At 45.6% G+C, this 25029-nt stretch overlaps 1 pseudogene; it reads left to right on the top strand.

The window, feature by feature from the left end:
- Positions 1-18791: 18791 nt before the first annotated feature.
- Positions 18792-21608, top strand: LOC125759468 (uncharacterized; annotated as a pseudogene).
- The last annotated feature ends 3421 nt before the right edge of the window (positions 21609-25029 follow it).

The following is a 25029-nucleotide window of genomic DNA, read 5'->3' as shown; positions in this document are numbered from 1 at the left end:
TAGAAAAAAAGATGGTTGGTTGATCCCTCCTCCATAGGAATCGGTATCACACGAAAGTGAAAAGTGTCGTCGCAGAAGTAGTTTATAATTTATAGTGCATTGGTATATGAGAGCTTGTACAAGTCTACTGTTGTTTGGCAGATATAGCACCGCTTGATGTGGACGCATCGCATTCGCGTTGACGCCTAGTGGCACATCTCCGTACCGACGACAAACGCCCGTGATCACGATTTAACCCTTGCGGTAGCTGAAGTCTTAACATATACGTGGATTCCGCATATAGTGAATCCCGCGCAAAGATGGCATCAACAGGCATATAATAAACACTAATGCTCGATATGCACTCCTCCAAAGCGTCGTGGAATGCGAAGACAAACGCTACGCGCGTCGTGTCTTCCCTCTACCCTGGCCGTTACTTCTCCCAGGGCGAGTGGGGAACGTGGTGCGACAGCCAGGCGAGCGTCGGAGAGCTACTTGTCGATATGGGTGGATGCTATGAGCGAGGCTTCCGCAAGAAACGCCACCTCACGGTGTGTTAAAACGTTGACAAAATTAAACTTGTATTGGAAACGCGCCGAATGGGATGGTCGTTAAAACGGCGCGTGCTTTGTTTTTTAAAGACGATAGTCTTTCTTGGGATACTTAAACGGAGAAATTTTGGTCTGTCTTTCTGTCTGTCTTTCTGTTTGTCGGCACGTCACTCGATTCAGCCACTTGGCCAAAGTTGAACCACTTGCCCAAGGGCCAGCCATCTTGAACTGGTACTGCTGTTCATACTTGTGAACGTTGTCGATCAAAAAGTAAATATCACGCATATCTGAGGCGCAACATCACTAGGTAAGTATTAGGTGGTGTGTTCGTTTAATAGAAAATGCATACATACGTAATTCCAAAGACCCTACTTTCTTAAAGGGCCACTAAACCACCAACAGACGATCGCCTGCTCCTCTCGGTGCCTTTGCTCTCTCGACAACAGCCACCGTGACGTCACCTGTATGATTAGGTGACGTCGCGAGAAAGAGACGCTGCCAGTGGGCGAACACCAGCCTGTTTTCTGCTAGCAGATGCGCGCGCTTCTTGCGTTTCCGCCTCGGACGCTGAAGAAGGGCATTCGGACAGGTGGACATACGAGCCGACGAACGCAGCCTAGCGAAGGAAAGAGCGAAACGAGAAAGCGCGTGCAACTCCGCCAGCGTTCGCTGTAGACTCGTGCACAACTGCAACTCCACAACTAAATTTCGACCTCTGGGTGGTTTAGGGGCCCTTTAAGCTGCGCTGAAAAATGCGACTGCGCTGAAACTTGCCTTCCTCTGTGCCCTCTGCACGAGCTCATTGTTGTGTTTCGGTTTTGGTTCTGTATTGCACTGTACAAATGCTATGGGGCGCCGTTCTGGCATTCCTGTTTTACGCAGGCGACGTGTAAATAAAAATTGGGGGACCCTTAAGCTTCGCCTTTAAGAGTTGAACGCGATAGCGAAATCCGGCCCCTAGTGCGCACTTCAACCACTAAGTGCATACTTATTAATGTGTATTGTTACACACACACACGCACGCGCGCGCGCGAATTTTACAGGCTTTCGATCAAGGAGGTTTAAAACAAAATTCTGGAGTGGAAGCTCTCGAAACGCCTTGCCATTGAAAGTGAAGCCAGCTTTTGCCCACCAAAGAGTTCGCAAACATGCTCTTTTCTGGTGGTGCCTACTTAGAGATCAAATCTCTTTGATCTGTTATTGTAAATGCTACGTCAATTATAAAATAAAAGATCCTTGTTGCCGACAAAAGTAACCCGACGAGTGCAGTATTGACGATTGATGTCCAATAAAATTTGCCATGACTTTGAAGCTTACTTACGAAAACTAGTAACACAAAGACACACTTACAGCAGTATCTGACCCATAAAAGTTACCATAATTAAACTTCTCTGGCGTGCGTGGAAAACGTTCGCTTTCCTTCGCCAAACGCTGATGGTTTATCGTGCCCCTAGACAGATGGCGGGTGCAGCCGCCATCTTTTGGTGGGCACGGCTTCACTATTGCGCAATAATCGCCACTCCAGCAATTTTTTTAACCTCCTTGCTTTCGATCTAAAGCAAGAGTCGCATGGCCTCCAAGATATACGCCGCGCGCCGGCCCTCTCGGATGCAATGAAAAGTCGAGACATATTTCTCACAATGCCTCACAGATGGCAGCACATTATCTAGCGTTTGCTGCGTTGGCTTGATATGTTTTCCTCTAGATGGACATAGTTGTCCATTTTTAGAGCTGTTTGAAAGTTCGTGTGTGTATTTAGCGGCGATGGCTGCACTATCCCGGCGTTTTTCGACGTAGTTTGATTGCCTCGCGAATGCGCCTACCGTATGGGCTCGTTTTCGTCGTGACACCTGCCGAACAAAATGCGTCGAGACTCCTTTCACTACATGACATTTATGTAGTGTTTTTGTCCGAAGCAGCTGCAAGCAACATCGTGGCTTTGTGGTAAGACACCTGCCTGCCACGCGAACGGCCCGGGTTCGATCCTCATTGGGGCCGAAGATTTTAACGCGATAGCGTTAGAGAGCTCGTGTCGCAGAAATTCCGTCGTCGGCGTCGGGACCGTTGGTTGTGAGCGAAAAATCATCCGTGAGCGAAAAATCGAGAAAGAAGCAAATAAAATAAAGAAAAAAGTTTTCAGTCCCACTGAGGATCGAACCCGGGCCGTTCGCGTGGCAAGCAGGTGTCCTACCACAAAGCCGTGATGTTACTTGCAGCTGCTTCGGAAAAAAACACTACATAAATGCCATGTAGTAGAAGGAGTCTCCTTAACGCATTTTGTTCGACAGGTGTCACGACGAAAACGAGCCCATTCGGCGATTTGTAGGCGCATTTGGGAGGCCATCAAACTACGTCGAAAAAGGCCGGGATAGTGCGGCCATCGCCGCTAAAAACACACACGAACTTTCAAACTGCTCTGAAAATGGACAACTATGTCCATCTAGCGGAAAACATATCAAGCCAATGTCGCCTTTCCAGAGGAGGCGTTGATCAAGCAAACAGCAAACGCTAGATAACGTGCTGCCATCTGTGAGGCATTGTGAGACTCTCCATGGCGTCCGAGATGGCAAGCGCGCGGCGTCTATCTTGGAGGCCATGCGACTCTTGCTTTAGATCAAAAACCAGTATGTAGCATTCTCGCGCGCGCGCGTGTGTGTGTCTGTGCGTGTGTGTGTAACAATACACATTAATAAGTATGCACTTAGTGGTTGAAGTGCGCACCAGGGGCCGGATTTCGCTATTGCGTCCAACTCTTAAAGGCGAAGCTTAAGGGTCCCCTAATTTTTATCGTTTATTTTATTTGCTACTTTCTCGATTTTTCGCTCACGGATGATTTTCCGCTCACAACCAACGGTGCCGACGCCGACAGCGGAATTTCTGCGACACGAGCTCTCTAACGCTACCGCGTTAAAAGACTGTGTGGAGAGTACTAGTTGAGTGCGGACGTTTCTTCTGCTTCAGCGCATTGCGCCAAACCGCGTGTTCGGGCTGGTTGGCGTCCCCACCGGTCGCGTTGGTCACCGCCGGTCTTCGCCTGCTGCTGCGCCGGGACTACCAGCCCGCAACACAGCACTCATGTTTCCCAACGTATTGCCAGATGGCGCCCATATTTTACGCAGCGCTTCTTCTATCGTCTTTAGACAACATTTGCAGCGAAGCACGCAGATACGCGGCCATTTTTTGTTTTTTTCTAGCCTGGTGGCACAGATGTCACCGCCACGTTATAAAGGGGACGCTCATATCATCCAACCATCCAAGGTCACTGTGAGAGGCAAGTGTGAAAGATAAAAGGCGCGTTCATGTCACCTCCGTAATGTGTTTGGTGGTAGCTGTGTGGGCTAAACGCCCGCCAGCCATCGTCGCGGACCGAGAGGTGATGGGTTCGATTCCCATCGACGGTGCATTTTCTTATAGTTTTTTTATTTGCCATCTGATGGCATTCATTTTGCTGACGCACTTCCGTGACGGAAATACGTCATGAAAGTCTTGGTGGACCCCGGCATAAAACACTTTCGTGTTAAAAAGTTAGTAAATGGTTAGTAAATGGTTGCATTCACTAGTTTCGAGCGTATTTTACTACCTTCGCGAAATATGTTTACTAGTCAGCAGTTAATAAAGGCCGTAAAGTGCTGCCTTCACTAACCAGAACATTTCACCCACGTTGCCAGATCTTTCGTAGATGCGCAGTATACTTTGCCGTAATCGTGACGGTCTTTAGCAAAATTTAAACAAACTTTAGTTTTATTTATTACCTTGGAATTAAAGTTTCGTGCTACGTGATGGCACGCATATAAGCCAATATAAGGGTACATGATAATGTGTAAAAACATTATTATTCTTCTAAATTCTCTGATTGCGAACCAATACACGGTGTGCTATCCCAAAATAGGAGCATAAGTAGTCTTCAAGCCGCTGCTAGAGTAGATATCGGCTACGTAAAAGTCTTGCTATTCTGTGTGTGCGGTTGCGTGTGTGTTCTCATTCGTGATCAATTCATGCCTCTATGTATGTTGCTGTGATGTGTACTTTTCATTTAGATAGTCATTCATGTGCGCTCTTCTTCTGGAGCAATGCTCGGGACACATGACCAAAGAAGCGCCAATGAACTTTTGTAGAAGTTTGTGTATGATACCATAACGGAAAATAATAATAACAAAATGTGTACCTTCATTCTCTGCTGTCACAAGCTCTGATCTGACAGTCGTGATTATATGTACGTTGCTTGGCGCTTGAGCGATTTAATGTTTCTCTGAATGTTTGCGTCTACCTTTGGGGGCTTTTGTCTGTGTGTGATGTTCAGGTATTGTCGTGGCGCTAACCAAGTGCTGCCGACGCTCCTTTCGTGCTAAATAAATTGTCACAACAACGTAAATTGACTCTTTCTTGTTTGCTGCATGGCAGCAGCCCTTCATTGCATAGCATATATACAGCACTGAAACTTATTCCTTGAAAATATGTTTGCCGTCATAGCCATTTGAATTGACCAGCCATGCGTCCAAAAAGCGTTATTCAGTGAGACAAGTTCTTTTCTTCAACATCCTTTGGAACTGTTTTGTATTATGGTCTTAGGGGTGGGACGCCAACACCTTTTTATTGCACATTTCTTGGCCTTGGCATGCGCTTCATGAACTCGAAGTGGGTGCGACCTATAGGAGTAATACAGTCAATGTGCGTTTAGAAAGATGCGTGAGAGATGCAGAGTGCTCTAAGTCTTTCCCCACAACTCTCTGCACTCCCGGGAGATCAGTCTGAATGCACCCCGGGTTCCATCGCGAGAATATTATACAGCTTTAGGTAATAACGGCCTAAAAAATCCACGAGCTTGCTGCCAATTACTGACAATTTGGGTGAAACTACCACTCATCATGTTACTAAAACGAACTTTATTAAAAATCAAAATCCTGGTTTAACGTTTACTTCCTCGAATGTGAATGTGATGCAATGTGATGGAATGTGATGCATAAATGCTTCGAGGAAGTAAACGTTAAACCACAAGAACTTAAGAAACGTGCCGTCGAATTGTTAAAAAACTATGGATTAGAAAAAATGGTGTCACTAATGAAAAAAGAAAAAGGTCTTACTTTGGAAGTGTTCTTTGCGGCGAAAACGCATAAGTTAGAGGTTCCGTTCAGAGCAATTGTGTCAGAACACAATTCGTGGCAGTTTATTGTGTCAGGCTTTCTGCAAAGGATACTCGCGTCCGTGTCACATAATGACCCATTTTTCATCAAGAATTCTGAGGAGGTAGTGTGTTACCTATCTGATGTTGAACAGGGAGGATACAGAGGCTTTAGTATTGATATTCAAGATCTGTACTATTCCTTGCCGCATGATGCTCTGTTGGATTCTGTAAAAGAGTGCATTGAACAGGACAATGACGAAGTGTCTTTTCGCAATAGAAGTGGGATGTCGCTAGAAATGTTTCTGGAAGTACTATGCATGTACCTTGATAGCACGATTGTTAAGTTCAAAGATAAATTGTTCCGTCAAAAAAGGGGGTGTGTATCGGGTCGAAAGTAGCCCCTGCGCTAAGCACAATTTTTTTGAGTAAAGTAGACAGGATGGTGAATTCGGAACTGGAAGGCAAGGGTTTGAAAATAAAAATAATCAGGTATGTTGATGATTATTTGATTTTGGGCTTAAACAAGGAATGGGATGAGGTTACCTCAAGTGTGTTGGACACATTCAGAAGAAGAGGCAAATGCCTAAATTTCACAGTTGAACAGCCAAGTAATAAATGCTTACAGTTCCTAGACTTAAAGCTTATTTTTGAAAAAGACCATTTGTGCTGGGAGCATTCCCCGAGGACAGAAAAGCCCTTGTTACAATATGGCTCCGCCCATTCAAGGTTAATACAAAACGGGATCGCAATGGGGTGTTTTCATTCAGCTCTGTCGAAATCATGCAAGCACAGATTAAGGGAATCTTTCCTAGAGCAGAAGTTAAGACTGGAAAAGGCTGGATACCCTAACTCGGTTCTCCTAACGGCTAGTGAAAGGTTATTGAAGAAAATGAAGTCTGGGAAGAAGGAGGAAAGGAGCCAAGAATCAAAAAAGATATCAGTAATCCCTTACGTGCATGGTCTCTCTCATAAAATTAAGAAGGTGGCAGCTGAATATGGCGTCAAGGTAGTATTCTCGGCAAAAAACAAGGTTGGAGGAGTGTGTTCGGCTGTGAATAATATGTACGAAGAAAGGCCTAATGATATCGGTACTAAATGTTCCAAACGTGAAGATCACCGGGTAGTAGAATGCAAAAGAAATGTAGTGTATAAGATTCCGTTCAATTGTGGCCACTGTTATGTAGGTCAAACGGGCCGTTGCTTGAATGTGAGATTAAAAGAGCATTTGAACAATTTGAAGGGAAGGCCAGAAACACATCTGGCTATGCATTGCGCGCGGTGTTCTTCTAGGTCGTGTAACCCGTTGTTTGATAGAACTGAAGTTATGTATGTAAACCCCAATCAGAAGACAAGAGAAATAGTGGAGGCGTGGCACATTTCTAGACTTAAGGACATGTGCGTTAGTCACCCTTCAGTATTGCTGCATGATAAAGAAATAGAATTGTTGAACAAGATGTAAGATTACGTCAACCTTTGTAAAGGTTTTATTTTTGTGAAAATTTGTACGACGCCAATTTGCTCATGCGCAGTGTTCATGAGGGCGGAAATTGGGTATATATGATGGTTTCCTGGTGAATAAAAAATCAGTTGATAGTCTGCGCTGGTCCGTGTGTTCTTTCTTGTGTGTCCTCGTGTGTGTGCGCTAAAGTTCCAATATGCAGCAAAACCAACTAGCCCGCTTTTCCGTATTGTTCCGCGATGTGTTTTTGTAGAGCGCCGACAGCAAAACCTATGGGGAGCGCGCCGGCGGTATCCTGCCTAGCACGCAATCGAGGCGCGTCCGATAGAGGGCGACTCCGTAACTCCTCGAGGCCAATAGAGATACGACTACGTCTGATTAACCACAGAGCTCACGCGCGCACTCTGCGAAATCTCCCTTTCTCTAAACATCTGAGTTTGCCAGAACACTCATTCGACAAAATACGTGTCACCCTCCTGCAGTCAGGCTTCCGCAGTACTCGTGAATGGGAACAAAGAGAGTCCTATTTCATCCACAAATTTGAAACAGTGACACACGGCATAAATGAAAACACGAGGAACCTCTCGTTTCTTCGGTCATGCAAAAGTTAGTAGACGGGAAATGAATCCTGACAGTTGCAATTCGTGCCGGATGCTAAAATGGAGCACCGAACAAGTATCTGGGAGAGCGGACCGACCGAACACCTTTGAATATTCTGTACTTATGTGTATTCTTTTGTTGACATGTTCTTCTTTTTTATGTTTTATCTTTTCCCGACTTTTTAATATTCACTCTATATCTTTCCCACACCTCACCTTTGCCTTTTTATTATATATATATATATATATATATATATATATATATATATATATATATATATATATATATATATATATATATATTTACGTTTTATTCTTATCTTCTTCTATTCTTCTTATATTTTAACCCTTTTGTTTAATTTATTAATTCATTTTTTAAATGGGATAGGCTCACCCGCACTAGATGTTTCAACCACAGACACCTCGGGGAGCCGCACCAGAGTCCTTGAAGGACTCTGGCCGCACTAACAGGGCAGGATTCCTGCACCCACGCCGCCACATTGACATAGACAAGAGGGTTGAACCAGAGTCCTTCAATGCTTCTCTGGTCACGAAACTCCGCCCGCAGTTTCATACAGGGACAGAGGCGGCCGCTAGGGTCGTCGCGGTCAACGTGGGGGTAAGGTCCCTCTATTTTTCAAAGGTAGCGCAAACTCCTCCTCTCAGCGCCGTTTCCTCCTCGCCCGGCCGCCATTATTGGGCGAGACTCGCAAGGCGCGCCCGGCCCGCATGTGGCGCGTCGAAGCGCTTGCTTGTACTTGCTTAGAAACGCGACAATTCTGGGCGCAGATTCACATAGCTGTTCGTACGTAAGATGTGTAGTAAAAATAGGTTGTGGTTGGTCGGTACATTAACTATCATTTCGCGTTTTATAAGCAACAAATCGCACACTGGTGCCGGCATATATAAGAAATCTCATTGGGGCACCTTACGCGCGAACAGCTTTCTGAACCTGGGACCTGTTTTGACAACTTGAAAGCCTAGCATTTGTGCATTGTATTTGAGTTCATAAGTATAGGTGCGTCGCTCGCACCAGGCGAACAAGAGGCAGAACATATTAAACGCAATCCTAGAAAGTCTTTGCAGCTGCCGTTTTTCTTTTCGGATACCGTGGTGTTTGTTCACAAGACGCATTTCGGAAAATCAGACGCTACATCAAATTATGAACACACAACACGGCGGAGGCACCTATTTGCTAAATACCCCCAGCGGGCATTCTTTTAAATTTCGAACTGGGTTGACGCGCTTCTGTTGCCCCCTCAGGTAAATATCTTTTTCGTTCCATCGTGTGCTGCTCGTGCTCATTAGTTGGAGCTAGCTCTTTAATTGGAAGCGGTTCCAGACTGGCCGATGCAGAAATATGGAGGGAACCGCATTAGGCTTTAGCTTCTTGCAGCCATTTGTCGCAAGGATGACTGGTTCGAAATGATCGTCCGTGAAGTGTTTCTGAAATATACAGACATCCTCCAATGTGCCCTCTGTAATTTGCCTAACGAAATACGTCCGAAGTGCTCAAAACTACAACAAATAATAAAGCGCATCAAAGAGAAACATGCAGCAACTGTCTTATAATAATTACTATTATTGAACACAGAGTATCAGTAACACTTAATCAGAAACACTGAGAAATGCGGATAAATGCGCCAGGGTTGAGCGAGAAAACAGATCTTGCAAATATATTTTTCTCAAACGTTGCAGTAAATTTTCGCAGAACAATTCATTTCGCTGTAAATATAGTGTGCGAGAAAGCGTGACCGATAATGTCACGCCGCTTTTTTTTTGTCTAAGGCATCAGTATCGAGCCTTAGCTCCATCTAAAAGAGTTCGAATGGCAAATATACGCGAAAGGGTTTAGTAGTGGTCGATTTACCTCACAAAGCCTCCCGTCGTGGCAATCGAAATTCTTTCTCCCGATCAAATGGAACCATATCGCTCGCCGTTTGAAGTTTTCCTTTCCACGAGGAACAAAAAAAAAAAAAAAAGCTTGACACCCTTGGCAATGCTGTTCGAGCAGCCAACAGCGCAACAAGTTGGCATCTGGCTGCAGCCGATGGCCTCTTGCAAACGGTAAAAATCTAGAAGTCCGCACTCACGTACAGCGTGCAGGTGTGGCGGTGTTTCTACGCCCAATAATGGCGTCGTTTTCCGGCGCCAGAGCAAGAGGCGGAGGGGTCATCGGGGATAACTGGTCACGTGTTGAGCCTAGTCCAATAGGGGAGCACAAAAGGGCGAAGAAGAGAGGAGAGACGCAGAGGGCGGGGAGGAAATTCTCCCTTTCCTTTTCGGACAATGGTTTGCGCTACCTTTGAAAAATACAGGGACCTTACGTGGGGGCATTCGTGCGCGCGCGCTGCGCTCGGCTGAATGCTGTGCCGGTTGGAGGCAATGGTTTAACGGCGCATCAAACTGCAACATTTCAACTACCATTCATACTACACCTGATATACGGTGTGTTAGTCGCATACGCGTGTAAAAAACTTACTTTCGCGTCTTTTTTTTTTATATCAAGGCTGCGATGCATACAGTCGTGCCGACGCGGCAATATTAGCTGCATATGTTGTTCCAGCGAGGTTCCTTACCTCAGGCAGTGGAGCACGGGATATTTACCTAGACTTGTCACACTGCACAAGCCTTACAAACCCACCAACTCGCAAACTGAAGTGTCGTAGCGGGAGTTGAGCCAGCGCGGATCACGCTATTTAAAATCAGGTCGTCTATGCCGCGGGAGTTTAACACAGCCGCATTACAAAAAAGAAAAGCTCTACGTTCCTGTGTTTACAGACTATAAAAGCTAACTTCACTCCGCTGCACCCTACCTCACAGAGCTTCGGCAACACTTGAAATCGGGAGTGACGAAGCTTTCGCAAGGTATAGCGCCCGTGTGCCAGGTGAACACCAGCTGATCGCTAGGACCTAACCTAGCCTTAACTCCGAGTTTGTAACCACGTTTTGTTCATTTTCTACGAGTAACTTTGACAATTTCATGTTACGTGGACATTGCACGAGCGAAAGTGTGTCGCATTTCTCATTGTGCAGCGTCGAAAAGGCACTCGCGGGTATCTCCAATCTTCGCGCTCACACTAACGCCCTTTGCGTCCACACTTCACTATAATTGCTTATTTTAATGCACATGTTTGAGAACATCCCACTGTCGAGCCACTGATATACAGTAAACAAAGCAAGAATGCTACGATTGAAAGAGAAAGATAGAAAATATTTTATTGCAAAAATATCTCAGAAAACAGAAAGCTATGAGCGACATTTTCCCAGCGCAGGGAAACTCTCTGCACGGCCAGTATATGGAGGGAGCAAGCTAATGCAAAAAACAAGGAAAACTCTGAAGTACAATATAAAAATTAAAAAAAAATAGCTTAGTTGACATTCAGTCAATAAAAATAGAAAAAGAACGCTTTTTTAACAACGGCAAACAAGGAAACAATGCAAAGCATTTAATAAGCTGGAAAGAACCTAAAGAACTATTCTAAAAAGACAGGGCGTGCAAACACGAACGCAAGAAAGAAGTCACGACACCACAAACGCCTGGTATCGTTATAATTATACTTCTTCCTTGTGTCCGTGTTTGCACGCCGTGTCTTTTTAAAATGAATACTTACCAACTAGCTCGGCTCTCTGTTATTCTAAAAAAACTAGCAAGCTGCGAAAGAAACAGCGCCGACCCGCAACCTTACCTTCGCGCGTCGCAAAGACACATTTTCTTCATTCACTATGAAGTCGTCCGTTCGAATAACGTCGATGGCGTCAAAATGTTTCTCGCACATTCTAACCTGTTCAACATCGAAGGTAAATCCGGCAGCTTCCTGTCGCGGTATTGCACGTTTCTATTCATCCCTCTCATCGCCGTCCGTCGGCAAACCAAATAACGACACCTTTCCGCTCGTACCTCCGTAGCCGGAGCGACAACCCGGTACGCAACAAGTCTTCGGCATCGCCGCTCACGTACACTATCCATGTCCTCGCATACATTTCTGACACCCGTCGGTCACACAAATTAAGAAACAACGAGGAAAACTGAACGCCGATGCCGCCGGATTCCTCGGGCCCCCCAGCTCTCCCTACATAGCGAAGCTCTCCTCAATACCCCCTGCGCGCTCCTAGCGCCGCCGCGCGGCCGCTGGGGCGACATAGCAAGCTCACCCCATAGCGTTACGGATGAGTTTCGTGACCAGAAAAGCATTGAAGGACTCTGGTTGAACTGTAGTTCTCAAACGGCCTCGTGCGTATGCACAATATTTGCCCCCCCACACACGCAACGGGTAAGCGACAAAAGAACACCGACCCTTTTTCCCCCCTCTGGAAGTAACTACAAAAGGCGCAGGGATCGGGGCCTGCTCTGCCACGGATGCACCCCTCACAGCAAGTAACTGCTGCCGCCCAAGCAAAGGAACAATGCCCCTCGCGACGTTCAAATGCGCGTCGCGGAAGCCGCGCTATGCGTTTTGTTTCCTTCCTGCCAGATCTATTTTATTTTATTTTATTTATTTATGTTATTCATTAAATTTTTTTCCCGCCCGTATCTACGGCACCTGCTCCACTCCGCCGAAACGGCGCTTCTTTCCCCGTTTTCTTGTTTGCTTGCTCTAGCGAATGAGCCGAGAGGTACTGTTTGCCGCACTATACGTCACCACTGTCAACTTGACTTATTAGATGCGAAGTATCTTAAGGCGGAGCTCAATCCGGTGGTGGTGGTGTGCGGCGTGACCGCACACCACCACCACCGGATTGAGGGGGGGGGGGGGCAGCGGGAAGGGGCTGCGGCGTCAAGCACATTTGAAGCTTTTCAAAGGAGCAGCGGCGCCCCTGAAACGAATGAATTAGTTGCAGCAGGGACAGGCTCTTCGCTGTCGCGACGGCCGGAGAGCGCATTTTCCTCTCTTTTTTCCAAACGTGACTTGGTGGCGTCTTCTGGTGGCTCAGTATCAAACTAGACTGGAGGGGGAGTATCAGTTTCTGCCATTCCTTCCTCACGTCTAGTTTAATTCTAGATCTTACCATTCTGTGGTCACTGCATCGGATCTCGTTAACTACTTCCACATCCTGTATAATGCCCGGGTGGTCGCACATTATGAAGTCTATTTCATTTTTAGTTTCGCCATTAGGACTCCTCCAGGTCCACTTACGAGTAGTCCGTTTTCTGTAGAAGGTATTCAAGATCCGTAAATTATTGCATTCTGCGAACTCTACTAGTAACTCCCTTCTGGCGTTTCTAGAGCCGATGCCATATTCCCCAACTGCATGATCTCCAGCCTGCTTCTTGCCTACCTTTGCATTAAACTCGCCCATCAGTACAGTATACTGTGTCTTTACCTTACTCATTGCTGATTCTACGCCTTCGTAGAAGCGTTCAACCAGTTGATCATCATGGCTGGATGTAGGCGCGTAGGCCTGTACCACCTTCATCTTGTACCTCTTATTAAATTTAATTACGATGCATATCACCCTCTCATTATCGCTAAGTATTCCTCTATATTGCCAGCTACATTTTTATGAATAAGTAACCCCACCTTCAGTTTTCTTGTGTCAGCTAAGCCACGATAGCATAGGATGTGTCCGTTCTTCAGCACTGTAACAGCCTCATGTGGCCTCCAAACCTCACTGAGCCCTATTACATCCCATTTACCACCCTCTAATTTATCGAATTATACAGCTAGACTGGCCTCAATAGATAAAGTTCTAGCGTTATACGTAGCCAAGTTCAGATTCCAACGGCGTACTGTCCGGACCCAGAGATTCTTAGCACCCTCTGCTGCATCGCAGGCCTGACCACCGCCTTGGTCAGTTGCTTCGCTGCCGCTGGGGACTGAGGGCCGAGGGTTAATTGGTGTATTCATGTGAGAGGTAGCGACCAAGTACTACACCAGGGTGGCCAATCCTGCTCTGGTGAGGGAGTGCATTGCTGGCTGTGGTCGCCAGTGAGGCTGCACCCCAGGCCTTTTTACACAATTTCATCATCACGCGGTTTTTTTTAATCCGGTTGGGAATTGTCCGGTACCAGGATTCGAACCACGGACCTCTTGCATGCGAGGCCGATGCTGTGCCACCATGCCATCGCTGCACTTGAATCGCTGCATGTCATGAACTGTGGGTTTCTATCCAATTCCTCTTTTGAAATCCGCTGTGGCACTTTCGAAGACACCACGTCGGCAAGCTATATCATGCTACATAAAATAGCGCAGCCGCTGTTTAACTGGTAGTGAAGGACGTGGCAGCAGCCGACGGTTTGTGTAGTCACCACACTCATTCTTGAGAAAACCGAAGCGGCATCTGCAGACACGAGTGGTTCAATGTACACTGCAAACGGGCTTGAGCCTTTTAGGGAGATTTGGGCTCGACGCGCAACGTGCATCCTAAAGGTACTACGCGAAATTCCCTTCAAGAGGAGGTTTTATTTACATCCTTGGTAGAGGAAGTCACAAGATGGAATGAACGGAGTCTTGAGAAGGTAAATTCGGTGGTTTTATTTAACTCATTTTGGGGGCTTCAACGGAGTGCATTAGGGTTTTTTCTGCTTCTTTTAAGAGCTCTTAAAACCTCCTTTTATAGGCGGCTCCAGAGCGGTCGCGAGAGAAAAAATACTTCAAGCACTATACCAGCGTTTCACGAACAATTTCTGCTACTATTTATCGCAACGACATAATAGAAAATAGACATCAATGTATTTATGCACAAATGTGACGTCTGCATAAAATACGCACGACAGAGGAATCGAACTCGCGACCACACGCACCGAAAGCAAACACTATAACCATTACACTACAGCGTGCGTCAAAACTTGCTTGCGTGCTTTTTTCGTTGGCTTATATATGCACATACCATTGTATGCACAAAGCGGCTAGTACCCTGTCGGCGGAACTCCGAACTTCTGTTCTAGTGCCATCGGCGTGTGCTTGTGCTTGCGTAAGGTCAATGCATAATTTGTAGGGCGTCATGCAGGCCGTCGTAAACACCTTCGGCTCCGAATTCATCGGTTCATCGTGTCGTGCCGCTAGAAAAATCATAAACTTGTGCCCTCTTGAGTGATTCCCCATATATCGACACTGCTCCGCTCGCCCGAAATTCGCGAATACCAGCATGACAAAGGTGGCTTCAGATGACCGAACGTATGTGCATTCCAAAAAGCGTATCATGTGGAGGAAGTTTCGATTTTTTCTACAGCCGCGAACTGCACGCGTCCGGAGGCGGCAACGTGTACAGAGCGGTTCGAACACCGCCTGCGTTCTCATATGAAAGTTGCACATGCAGATGCCCGAGTTACGAGGAAATTGTAACGCGCCTACATTAAGTGGATTTAATGCGCGCGTACTGTCGCGAGCTGCACGCAGGGGTAGCAGTGTGCTCTGAGCAGGTGAATGACACTCTATTTATGCAATTAGCACCCATTCGTAATGCATGCTTTAGCGCGGCATACAGTGATTCTTTATAACTCATATTCAGTACTTAGTTGCTTTCATACACGGAGACTACCTGCTGTCTAACGAATTAACATATATTGTTAAATGGACACTAAAGGCAAATATTCAGTCGACGTTGATTGTTGCAATAGCATTGCAGAAACGTCTTAGTGCTTGTTTCGTGCCAAGGAAATGCTTATTTTGAAAGAAAATCACGTTTTAGTGGCCCGCACGGTGTTAGCGCACTTCAATTGACCCGCCTGAACGGACCTCCTGACGTACTACAGTTGCTGTGCCCAACGTTGCCCGCCTCTACTGCCCGGCCGCCAAAGCTACGGTTCCTTGCGCAATAGTGGCCATCAACCTTGCCAAGACGCAGCCACGGGCCACTCCGAAACTGTATAGTTGACTGTAACGGAGATTAGCTTGGCCAGCAGCAGCAGAAGTCGAGTATCGACAGGGCGAAAATAGCGAGAGACAAGCGTACGCGATACCGAAACTACCACTGAGACGCGCAGCGCGGCGAAAACGGAACTTTTGAACCACTCGCGGCGTTTCCCGTGGTAGCGCCAAGAGGTTCTTTTTTCCATGAATCAAACAGCAACGAACAAGTAGCATTTTATTACGTCTTGTGACACACGGAAGGTTCCTTTTTATTGCAACTAGTTTGATTAGTAGCAGTTGATTGTACTCGGGACTTTTTGACGTCATCAGGATCATTTCAAAAATGTCCCACTCGTGGCGCACATCGTGCCCTACATTTACCTTAATTTCGCCATTACTAGAGCACTCCTGTTGATACTATTGACCTTTTAGACATTCTCACACTTTGACCTTTCACTCTAACATAAATTGTTATTTGCCTTTAGTGTCCCTTTAGGCATCACGCCAGCGCGTTAAAGCGAATGTCTAACGCATGCCCCAAAGTCAAGCACAACCTGCCAGAATTTACCGGTCGCAGATCTCCTGCAAAATAAAAAGTTAATATTCTTCAACTTCTCACTTGTGAACGTTCATGTGTACTTGGCCTTCCTCTTACACAGATGATGCAGTAGGATTTAAAAAAAATAAGCATTACCATCTTCCTCAATGAAACAGCTGTTCTTCAGAAAATAATGGTTCTTTTGAATTACTAGTATGTTGTTTTCACAGCAGCAGACAGGTTGGCTTGTTCGCAATTCAGAAGTTCACCCTCATAACACAAAAGCATTAGCACTGTAGCAAATATGCAAGAAACTGGAAACACTCTATCATATGTGCACTCCTTCGTCCACCTGCACATTAGGTTAAACTTTATTTCTACAACAGGCACCTTCAAATGTGGTACTATTGATGATCGTCACCCAAGCTAGGTTAGAACACTATGATTTCTGCCTAACATTCCACTGCCTATCTCCCCTCTACAATGTGTTATAATGCGTGAATCATCTGTTCAACTCTTTCGGTAATCAAACACAAGCAGTTACATTGAGCAGGCACTGTTTCAATAATTTGTTTTGTACGCACAAGTTCATTTCTTTCATTTCTATGCACGACAAGTAGTCATAGTTCAATTGATACAAGAACCTGTGGTTACAATATTTTATTGGAACCTAAACAGTAGCAGTTCTCATGTCACTGAAAGGATATACATATTTCCATTGTAGCGCACACAACCTACTCCCAATGCCGCACGCGTGGAACAACAGATACATTAGAACCTAAACACTATACATAATTCACAGCAATAAAGAAGCACCGAAGTAAGGTGTAAAATCTCATTATAATGCACACTGATATGTGCGCTTCACTGTTACCGTAGTAAGTACAATAAAAAATGGGATACCCAAGAAACTTCGTGTCAGCCTACACATGAAGGCTGCTAAATTAGTACAATAAAGTTAGCATCACTTTTGAGAAATATGCAACCTTGTATACAGGTGGGTTGTATAGTTTTTTGTTGCATTAGTTTGCCATATGGCATCAAAACATGTCACACATGATTGTTCAGTCCAGTTTCCTGCAGAAAGGTTCGAAATAGACCTGTGGTGTTGACTGTAGGTCCCCGTTCCAAGAGTCATATAAGTATTCAGCAATGCCCACAAAATGACAAGGTTGTCTTGGTATTTTGCGGTACGTATTTACTCACAGATATCTGAAAAACATCGTATATTTCTAGAATTGCGCTTGAGAATTTGCCGGCATAATCACATGACTGCGATATACCAGTACTTCTATTATGCATAATTAGTACAGCTATGTTTCGATGTCTGCTTTCCAGCTAGTGCTATATGCGACTCAAGAGTTCTGCATCGTTAATTCCTCACTTGATGGCTCAAGCATATTTACCCCATTAAAAATAATCCCAATACCATGGCTGCGAAGTCAACTTGGAATTTGGCAATCACAGGAAGTGAACAAAATTGCCGCTATATAGTGACTGGTGGCTTTGAACATAGGAGGCTAGGACTTGACATGCCATGAGGTTTAATAAAAATTAACCACACATGTATAGAGGCTGTAAAACACTCAGGACCTGAGTTCATAGTTATAGAACGCGTGAAAACAACGCCACAACACCTAGAAACGAAGGAGACAGGACGACGTACTACTAACAACTGAAGTTTAACACGTGTTTGGCTCTTATAGTCCTGTTCGTGCTCTTTCTGTGGATGTAGCGCGTCGTCCTGTCCTCTTCATTTCTGTCGGTTGCGATTTTTTTCGCACCCCCTTTAACAATGAATATACACCAACTCGTCCAACTGTCCCTGTTAGGACTTAAGTTTTGTGAACGCTGGCTCCAATCAGCTTCTTTTCAAATGCACACGATATCGGAAAAGTTGCAACATAGCCTCCTATATTTTTTCATGCTCGCGCAGTGGAGCGACCGAGGCCGTCCGCGACCATCCCCCTTCCTCCTCGATTCACGCCTGCTTTCTCCGCAAGGGGCGCTTGCACCCCATACCTGCCTGTACATGCTGCGGAGCGTACCAAGCATAGTCAGCATAGTTCGCTACGCTGCAACGTGTTGAGGCACCTCGAAGTAACCTACCGAAGTTGCTCTACAAGCAAAAGTTATCCCGTGTCCGTCGTGTTTCCCGCAGGTAAGCTTGTGTACCTTGCGGAAGCAATGGTTTTAATTATATTTTTTGTTTGAACTATCAGGGAAGCACGACAGAACTCGCCGTCAATGTGTGCAGTGCTTGCGCAATAACACGCGGCCTGTAAGGATTCAAAAACAGCAAATGGTACGTGCAATTTAACGTGATCAGGACGTCATATCGCTGCAAATATGACCGCTAATGTTAACGTGGTCTCTGGTGTAAGTGTAGGAGGCAGCGCTACGCCATCGTAGCACAAATTCAAAACGCTGGAAGTGGAAGTACGTTTAACACATAGCCTTCAATTGTTGCATTTTATTCCTTGAGCATTGTACACAGAATTAATTACATTAACGTTTATTGTAACAGCGTCCTGATCATTAAGGTTCATTGTCACTGAATGAAGTGACCGTTTGTTTACTCGATATTACTGGACCACATGTGAGTTGCTAGCGCCGTGACAACCTATATTGTTTGCTACTATAAAAACCGTGACTTACGGTGCATATTTCATGCTACATTACTTTTGACATACTAATTTGGTTTTCTGTCTGTAGTGTGGAATCAGTTGGGGTGCCCTGCGCCCGACAAGATGCCGTACTGCTGCGTACTACGCTGGAAGTCTTCGAACAAACCACGGACACCGGGCATATCGTTACACGAGATACCAAACGATCAGGAACTGCGAGCGAAATGGCTAAAGGTCATTTCTCGGGACAACTGGACACCGAATACGATATCCTGTTACTCGACTGTATGCAGCCGACACTTCGGTTCCTCCGACTTCAAGGAGGGCTGCAAAATTCGCAAACTCAAGAAAGATGCAGTTCTCAGCATTTTCGAAGAGTATCCTGCGTACCTGCAGCCTCCGGAAAAGAGAGAGACACCACCGCCGAAACGAAGAGCAGCTGATAGCCAACTGGAGTCTCCTTCGCTTCCTCTCAATGACTTGCCGTCCGTCGACGTCGCCTCTCAAGAGTTATCACTGATGGATTGCACCGCAACCGAAGTGCCGCTACCTCTGGAAAACGGCGTAAGTGAGCGCTGCATCACTGCGACCATGCAGGTGGACAGAGCTGTGCAGGTGTCGTCATTATCCTCGGTTTCGGCAATGGACAAACGAAAGTGGACACGTAAGGAGCGAGACTTGAACGCGCGAATTGAGCGGCTCAAGAATACCGTGGACAAGTACAAACAGGAACTGTAAAAGCTCAAGGAAGAATGCTATGTATCTGCATTCCTGCAAGTTGTGGAGAAAGCGAAAGAGTAAGACATGACTACTTCAATATTAGTGGAACAAGTAACGAATTTCACGAAGAAACCAACGTGGTCTGAGCTGACAGTGCATCATGCTGTGATTTTGCGTAACCTCTCGACTCGTGCATACGAACACGTAAGGAGCACAGGTATTCTTCGGCTTCCCTGTCGTAGTACCCTCGAGCGCTTTATGGGCTCATCACGTGAAGAAGTTGGCGTGACCGAACTCGTGAAGCAAAGGCTGCCTGTAGAACTCGCTCCTCATACCTCGTTGAAAGCGAGGGCATGCTCTTTAATTGTAGACAAAATGCCCGTCAAACAACGGCTTCTTTATCCCAAGCAAAGAGATGCTTTCATCGGCGAGGTGGAATATGCTGTGAATTTCCCCAAAGAAACCACAAATGAGTCTGTGCTGGCCAAATCACTCTTGTGTTTCGTCCTTAACGGCCTTTCAGTTTCGTTCAAATTACCCGTGGCGTACTTTTTCGCGAGAAACTGCGCTGGCCGTGAGCTGCACATGCTCATGAGACATGTTCTGATGGAAGTTGAAGAAATAGGCTTTATTGTCGTACGCATTGTCCCAGACCACCAGAAGATCAATGTCTTGGCTATTGAACTTCTGTGCAACGAAAGCCTCATGCATTGCACTGACCACCCTGAAAAACCCAATCGAGAGCTCTTTCTTGCATTCGATCAGTGCCACCTGTTCAAAACCATGCGATCACAGTTTTTTGTCCCGTGACATCGCAAAAGACGACGAAATATCATCGAACCACTTGAAGAGCCTCTATAGAAGACAGCAAGGCAGCCTTGTAAAGCTAGTACGATTTTCGACGAGAAAGCACATATTCCCTACGAATATGAAAAAAAGTGAACGTGCAGACATCAGTCCGAGTTTTTTCTCCTCCCGTGACAGCTGCAATGAACCTCTTGCAAGAGCAGGCGGGCCACACGAGCGATGCAAGGTTCACGGGTGTCGGACCGACGGTGCAATTTATGGACATCGCGTACCGCTGGTTCGTGCTCATGGACGTGAGTAACTGTACCCAGCACATACATCAGAAGAATGCAGATTGCAAGCACTTGTAATCTGCAGGCGATGAACGGCTGATCTGGCTGGAGACAAACTTCCTCGACTACTTGAGCGATCTCAGAAGTCAGTGCCTGGCAAAGAACTTCCTAACCAAAGAGACTTACGAGGGTGTTGCGATCACAACTCGTTCGAACGTTGAATGCATTAAATATCTTCTTGAAGAGATGTCTTTTCACTTCGTTTTGACGAGGAAAATGTCATCAGATCCGATCGACTCGTTCTTTGGCTGACTGAGGGAATCAGCAGGATCAAATGAAGAAACGCACGTCCAGCCGTGCCCACAGGCATTGAGAAAACCGTCAAGACCGGTGTCACATCGGAGTCGAGTACAAGCAACATAATGACAGCAGAAGAGAGTGATTGCTTGTCAACGCTCCCGCAACAAAACAAAAAACACAAGGGAGCAAACCAGCGAGGAATTCCCTGCAGATGCACGTAGAGAGCTTATAGAGCAACTAAACCGAGATAAGCCTCTACTTCCCACTGCAGATGTGGCCGCATTGGCTATGGTCCGTGGGTAACTCGCAAGAGCCATACGAGAAGTCTTCGAATGTGAGGAGTGCTTCGCGCTCTTAACAAAGCCTAACGCCTCGACACCATCGGACTCGCACATTAAATACCAAGACCGCGGTGGAGTTCTCTACCCGTCAGCACAACTTCTAGGTGTTCTCTGCGCACTACAGAAGTTCGTCGAAGTTCTAGCGACAAGAAGCGTATGCATCACCCTCTAAAGGAGTCTGTGAACAATGCTGCCGAAATCCTCCGCGAGCACAAAGCTTTGATGTGTTCGAAGCCAGGGTACCAAGAGAGTTTGCTAAAACTGTTGCTTACAAAGTTCTTCCGCCCAATATTCACCAATTTCGCTCTGAAAGCGACAGACAAACATGACGTCGCCAAAGTGTTCGAAATAAAGCCGTTTTCACGAAAGACCCTGAAACTGTGAGCTTCATCTCACAGCTGGGGGCCTAAGTGAAAGGTCCAGTTTCCACAATATGTCTCGTGTTGCTTGCTTTCAATGTGCTGTGGGGATGGAAAGGAACGTGAACAGTGCGAAATCTACATTCTCTGCTGTTTCGCATTTTTTTCGAGTGGTTGTAGCCTGCATGCTAATTAAAAGCCACTAGAATCAAATTATTCTGACATCGTTTTATTACCCCCAGGGTCACAGCGAGATGAACACATCGCGCCGCGCTGTTTGCGTTTTTTGCCATCACCCATGTACATCACGAACAAACACTAATGCAACCGGCGCATTTATTTTACAGCTCCATCTCTAATACGAACGCAAGGTTTTCTCCAAAAGCACGCACGCAACAGTGTAGTCGCGTCGTCTGCTCTGGGAGTAGGTATGGGGTGAGAGCGCCATGTGGTGGTGAGCGCATGAAATAGAAGGTACGGGCGGACCGCCTTGCTCCGCTCGCCACTCGGCGGGCAAGAAAAAATATAGGAGGCTATGGTTGCACGCAGTATTGTGCTTAACACTCAGCCTCAATCCCAGTGTTTACTCAAATGTAGTAAGATGTAGGAAATGTTCGACATAGTGTGCAGTGAGGCACAGCAGAGTGTTCCCACAATCATTGGCGTCGACAGGGGGTCCAAAAGAAGCACTTGCCCCACGAAAGACACGCCAGTACTTCGGCTCACACAAACTACACCAGCGCTCTCCCGCTCAGCTGGCCGCTATGTTACACCGGCTTGCAGCCCCCAATACAAAATTTTCCGGACACTCACGCCCGCAATACAACTCTTGCTGCTTTGCCAGAATGGTATTCCTGAGCATGACACAATAATGAAGTTCATAATTTTTCTGCACCCATAAAAATGAATGTATTAACCACATACTCGCACTTGACTATCCTTATTGCCGACTTTTGACAAAAGCACGAAATTAGTACAATATTGAGACGGTGTTAATATTTCCTTGTGAGCCTTTCACTTAGTGCACAGGAGGCGAAGAATACACACCAGGTAAAAAAATACCAAACAATACCAGACGTGCACTCTTGTCATGTTTAGCATCATTCGGGTAGTTTTTATGTAAGTACAGTTGCCATTATAAGTGCACTTTAAAAAGGTCTCCGTGATCAACCGCAGCTAATCTGTTTAGAGTTAAGATTGGGCAACTTGGTATTGAGTCATAGCAAAAAAACAAGAAACAAGAAAACAGCGCACTTATGAAGATAAAGTAAGGCCTGGACAAAATCACAATGCTTTCACCTTGCCAAATTGTGTCAACAGTCAAAATAATGTGTATTGATCATAAGAACTATGGCAACATAATGCCAAACAGCGAATAATCAGATGAGTAATTGTTTTCCATTTTCACTGTTTTCTGGTTTTCATTGTTTTCACTAATGCAAATATTCACGCTTTTTTATTTTGCCACTGCAGCTGTCGTATGTGTTTTGCCTTTGAATAAGCACATGTTTCGGCTGCTATGTCTCTTGCGCTATGTCCCTCGATCAAAAAAGCTACCATCGTAGCTTTTTGATCGAGGCCCATTTCTTGTATTTTGCTGGGCTAAATGTTCATTTATTCATTCAATACCATAAAAAGCATGTGCTTCACAATACACACTGTCCCTTAGCAGATGTCTCTCACATAATAAGGCTGTCATTATATCGCTTTAACATGATTTATTCTTTCTGGCTAAATGAATCCTAGATAATGATGTTAACGTACCTAGATATTACATTTCGCTGTACCGTGATATATATGCGTCAAGGTACGGCGCATAAGTACCTTAATATTGTAGTTCAGCAGACGGGCGGGGTGCGCAATGCAAAATTGTTGTTGAAAAGTCTTCTCACTTGCTGATAATCTGTGCTTCGGTGAGTTCTCACACTTGCTTGGCGGCAGGAGAATGTCCACGGTAGTTACTGCACTCAAGGTAGATGCTGGAAAAACTCTATGTGCTCCACTTCGCCGAGCTGAGTTTCGTTTAACTCTCGCGCCTTCTGTACTCGATAGTGCGGCTTGCCCAGTTCCTGTGGCGCATACCTGTAGAGTTTGCATGAAGGCGCACAAGTCACTGATAGCTTAAACAGCTCCGCTGTTAAAAAAGGTTCTCCTAAACTGTCAAACAACCAGCGAAACCAAGCGAGAATTGACTACAATCGACTCCATCTTCATCAGATTAGGATGCCTTCGCAAAGCCCACAAGGTAAGAGCACGCTAGAACGAATTTTTTTTTGCCCTTTCGTTGCGTGTTCTACAGGCTTTCGCTCTGCATATTCAAATAACCAATCTTTTTTTATATATCTTCACGAATGAAAAGGAGACGAGAACAGGGAAACGAAGCCAGCGAAGTGCGATCGCTTTCATAAGTGGGACCGTTACGTTTACAATGTTCAAAGAGTGCCAAACGTTAGAGATTTTTTTATATAGAAGTGCGTTCCCTGTAATTGGCGTCAGCGTTCTTGAAATCTATGTTCCTGAGAACGTTAACGACCTGTATGAATATCAGGAAGTAGAGGTGAGTTCTGAAAAAGAAAACAACGCTCGTCCGTCGTAGGGAAGCACTACACTCAGTGACATTTCGTACCGCTTTCCACAAAATCAAGACGTCATCACTGACACAAAAACCTGTTCCACGTTATGGTATCAACAGCTGAGCCTCTGGCAATTCAGGGCATTAATTCACGATCAGCGTGGTAAAACAGTTAAACGGCTGAGAGTTTAATCAATATTTTGCTAATCCTTACACAACCAAACTGAGCATAGCACAGAGGTGTCTGGTGAAAATGCATGACATAGAAAGAGGGTTCATCAAAAGAAAAGTTTCCGATATAATAATGACTACAACTGATCTAGAATTATATCTCGGTTGTTTCGAGCAGAGTAGAACATTGATTTAGCTAATTCAATCAATACAAACAAAGGAGCCAGACTATCTCTTTCCTCTATTTCTATTGTGTTCCTTTGTTAGGTCATCCTAGCGGTCAAAGCGAAATTGCCATAACATATGAAAATTTCAAGGACCACGTTGTGATTGCACTGAACGTGTGAGATATATTGCCGGTTGAATAAAGCATTGCCTTTCGACGTTGCGTTCTCTAAATGCAAATGGATACAATACAGTTTTGTGAGCTTTGACAGAGATTACCGAGCTTCAGCAGCCAAAACTTCTTGAGCTGTGTCCGAATGGTAACACGTCCCACGTCGTGGTAGTGTTTTCCTTTGCTGTAAATTTCCGCCAATCTTGAAACTGTGCAGGTCAACGAACGCGTCGGCTGAAGGAGAAATCACTTATGAACAAAAAGCTTTGGAATGTTTGCCCGTCATTTGTGACAATTTGCGGTGAATAGGGGATGGATCAATGCTATGAGCGTCCCTTTTATAGCGGGACGGTTACGTGCGCCACCAGACTCGACAAAAAAAAGACACTACTTTTTTTGAAGTTCGCCTAACGCCTTGTCTATTTTGATTATTTCGATCTCACCAAAGAGATAAAAAAAATCGCTGCCTAGGATTCTGCCCC

The sequence above is a fragment of the Rhipicephalus sanguineus genome, chromosome 8 (assembly GCF_013339695.2).
Source record: "Rhipicephalus sanguineus isolate Rsan-2018 chromosome 8, BIME_Rsan_1.4, whole genome shotgun sequence".
Lineage (NCBI taxonomy): Eukaryota > Metazoa > Arthropoda > Arachnida > Ixodida > Ixodidae > Rhipicephalus > Rhipicephalus sanguineus.
The sequence above is the reverse complement of the archived record's forward strand: the minus strand, read 5'-3'. Positions and strand labels throughout refer to the sequence as shown.